General features: G+C 35.4%; 1 pseudogene; it reads right to left on the bottom strand.

Annotated features, from left to right (window-relative positions):
* Window positions 1–259: 259 nt before the first annotated feature.
* LOC143534299 (thioredoxin H-type 2-like) lies at window positions 260–2,699 on the bottom strand (annotated as a pseudogene).
* Window positions 2,700–3,742: the final 1,043 nt, after the last annotated feature.

Here is a 3,742-nt window from a genome sequence, read left to right as displayed (position 1 = left end):
CTTCATAAATGCCACTCTAAAATAAATCATAAGCTCTTCATATACTTTAATATAGTAATAAATATACGACTCTAAAAGCATGTTATTTGATTAAAAATCTCAAGTCCAGAAACACTGCTTGAAAAAATAATATGAATATGAAAAACATGAAAGAAAACATCATGATCATAGGCTTGTCCGAGTGTTTTTGCATCTTCTAACATTTAAAATATATCTTGAGTGGTTGTCTTTAATTTCTTTTTTTCAAAAAATCTGTGCATCATCCACTTGTGCTTGTGTTACCTGAATGTTTGATGATTGTTTGTTGAAGTTCATCCTTTTTTGCCCCCACAACCTTTGCAACCTTCTTTTCACCTTTCAGCAACAAGAATGTTGGCATTGCTTCCACCCCCCAATCTGATGCAATTTCCTGTAATGGGTTGACTTTCAAAGGTCAATTGAATAATATATAACATGCATTGTTTTGTTTTTCGTGATTAAAAATCCAACACCTAAATAGATATTATTTTCTTAGGACTTAAAACACGATGATGCACAATGTTTAATATACACTTACTAGAGTTGGGCTAGTTTTAGTGGAAAAAAAAAACCCCTTTAGGTGTACAGGTGCACGAATCGGGTTTTTCAAATACTCGGTTTCGGGTATGGTATCGGATTCGGGTATGACCGGGTACTGAAAAATTGGGTATTAGCAATACCTGGTTCGGGTCGGGTATAGAACCGGGTTTAAAATTGGGTATTTGAATACCCTATTTTCGGGTATTGAAAAAAACCCTATTTTCGGGCTTTTTTCCGGGTTTAGATTGATTTTTTATGGGGTTGCACTTTAAAGGGTATTTTTCGGATATTTTTCAGTTATTTGTCAGGAACTTTCGGGTGTTTGAAAAACCCGGTTTCGGGTATTGGAAAACCAGGTTCCAGGTATGGATCGTTCCGATTTTCGGGTATTACCGGTACAAATCAGGTCGGTTCGGGGTACGGGTTTGGTACTGAAATGTATAACCCTATCCGTACCATACCGGTAGGGTCGGGCATGGGCTTGGTATTAAAAACCCGGGTGTTAAAAAAACTGGTTTTAGGTCTTTTTTTCAGGGTTGGTTCCGAGTTCGGGTTTTCTGTGCACCTCTATTTAAGTGTACTGGTTCTTTACTTCTATTGTAAAAGTATCGGGGACCCATAAATATCGAAGCACCAAGCTTAGTTTTTTTAATACATCCCAAGCAATGTTTCAAAAACTGGTTCAAACCGGCCGGTTAAACCGGATTTCGCACAGCAGGCCGGTATTTTGAGCTCGATTTTTTTGACCGGTTTGCTAGAACATCGTACCGGCGGTTTATTTTATAAAGTACCGGTTTTTACCGGCAAATCGGTTTTAAGTACGAGAAATTTTTGATATTTGCGTCCATATTTTTCCAAAATTACGTTTAACCCAACAATCTTGGTTTTAAAAAGCGTGAAGCGCACAAAAGCGACAGGGTCAAAAACTAAGGCGCAAAGCGTGAAGCGCAAAAGCGGCGAGCTTTCCGTACGTGAGGCGCAAACTGCTCATGTAAAATTTTTTTCATGTATCCCGTATATTTTTTAGCATCACTACCCAATATATAGCTTTATATATGATTTAGTATATATTTTACCTATAAGTATAGGCTCAAAAGCCTAGTGTACAACGTCCGGATGCACAAAACGTTGTCGTGTACATGAAGCGCGCGCTTTTTTGTGCGCTTTTTGGTGCGCTTTTTGCGCCTCTGCTGCGCTTCTTGTACAGAGTGCGCCTTATGTACACAAAAGCGATGGAGCCTGCGCCTTAGGGCGCTTTGCGTTTTTTTGCGCTTTAAACGCGCTTTTTAAAACCAAGCCAACAATTAATATTCAAATGGGTAAACTTTAGGACTATTTTTTTTAAATTGAGTGCTTTTGTATTAATTTTTTAATATAAGTTAACTTTTGGATTATTTTTTGTTATGAAATCATTTACTTTTGGGTTATTCTTGGTGAAAGTTGAAAGTTGAATTTATAGGAAATTATAAGGTAAACTATTCAACCGGTTAAAACTTCCGGTATAACCCGGTTCAACCGGTTATACCATTTTTTAGTCCAATCCGATAAAAGTAAAATACCGGTTTTTAAACATTGCATCCAAGCGACTAGCTAGTGCTATGTAAATAATATCAAAATTCAAATGTTGTAAACCTAGAAATTGAAAAATATGTTACTACCTTTAACTCATCTACATCAACTTTGAGGAAAGTAACATGAGGCATTGATGTAGCCAGTTCTGCTACAAATGGAGCAATGGCTCAGAAAGGACCACACCAAGACGCAGCAAAGTCCACAACGATCTGCATGAACAACGTTTATTCAACGGTTTTGATCATAAATATCCCATTCAAAACACGAATCGAAAAATCAAATTTCAGAACAAAAAATGTATACAACATATTATAGAACAAACGGAGATTTGAAAAAGTAAAATAAAACTGAATCACATGCGTCTTCACCATTGTAGATTATAGAAAACCAATATAAATCTTAATTGATCACTGCAAACATAAATCAACGTAAACAAAATCAAAACAAATAACTGAAATTAACAACTGGATGAAATATGGATTTTGAACGGCATACCAATCTATTCTTGTCCTTTTGGATATGATGATTCCATGCATATGACAGCTAATCACCTGTCCTTGTTCCCCCATTTTCTTGATCTCAATAAAAATGACTTCCAGAGAATGATATGAGTCTAGTTTGTTTTTGGGATAAGTTAGATCGTAAGAAGATGTTAGTCATCGTATGATCAGCTAATTACGTAACACATAAAGAATCTTAACCGTCGATTAATTTGTTTTGTTTAATGATTTGTACATAAGGATGAGATTTTTTTCCCGAATACCCATACCCGTACATGTCCCGTACCAAAATTTACTGATTTTAGGTACGGGTACTGTCGGGTACGAGTACATGTACAAGTACGGGTATTACGGGTGCTGATACCCGTTTAAAAGTTGCAGGGGTTTTTATTTGTTTTCTAACACTTATGACTTAACTTTCAAATAAGATTTTCAAATCCTAATATATATCAATTGAATCAGTTCCTTATCGATCTATATGTGTATTCATATATTGTGTATTAATATAAAATTTTACTTATGTATGTGTATATTATTAAATGACATGTATTAACTTTCTGTAACATCCTAAATTTTATAATAATAAATAAAGGGAATTTTATGTTTGTTAAATGTGTGTTAATATTTAATTAAGATTAAATATAATAAAGAGTATGGACTTGGGTTGGGAAAGATGGAATAATGGATGGGATGGGCCTTAGGTCCATGGGCTTAAGAGAGTATAAATTGTACTCCCTTAAACCTCCCTAAAACCCTAAAACCCTCATTTATATCTTCTTATTCCCTACACACTCTAAAACACACACAAACACCCTTATACCTAGCCGCCACCAAGGAAGGGAGATCCAAGACCAAATCAAGCTTGAATCTTGATAAATCTTGATTATAAGAGCAAGATACAAGATCCTTGTTGAGCCTCAAAGCAAACCGTAGCCTAAAAACGCATAAAGGTATGTTCTTTATCTTTAAAGGTTATGTTTTTATGAACGGTTTGCCCTAAAACTTAACCCTAGAGTAGATCGGGTCTAGATGTATCATAAAGTTACAAACTTGATGTTTAAAATGGACTTAACGAACTCATGGACATATACGACTCATAAAGGAACCCTAGA

Source organism: Bidens hawaiensis, unplaced genomic scaffold (assembly GCF_021521415.1).
Source record: "Bidens hawaiensis isolate Kalapana, Puna unplaced genomic scaffold, B.hawaiensis_p1.1 tig00010127_1, whole genome shotgun sequence".
Taxonomy (NCBI): Eukaryota; Viridiplantae; Streptophyta; class Magnoliopsida; order Asterales; family Asteraceae; genus Bidens; species Bidens hawaiensis.
Note: the sequence above shows the minus strand (reverse complement) of the source record. Positions and strands in the feature narration are given on the sequence as shown.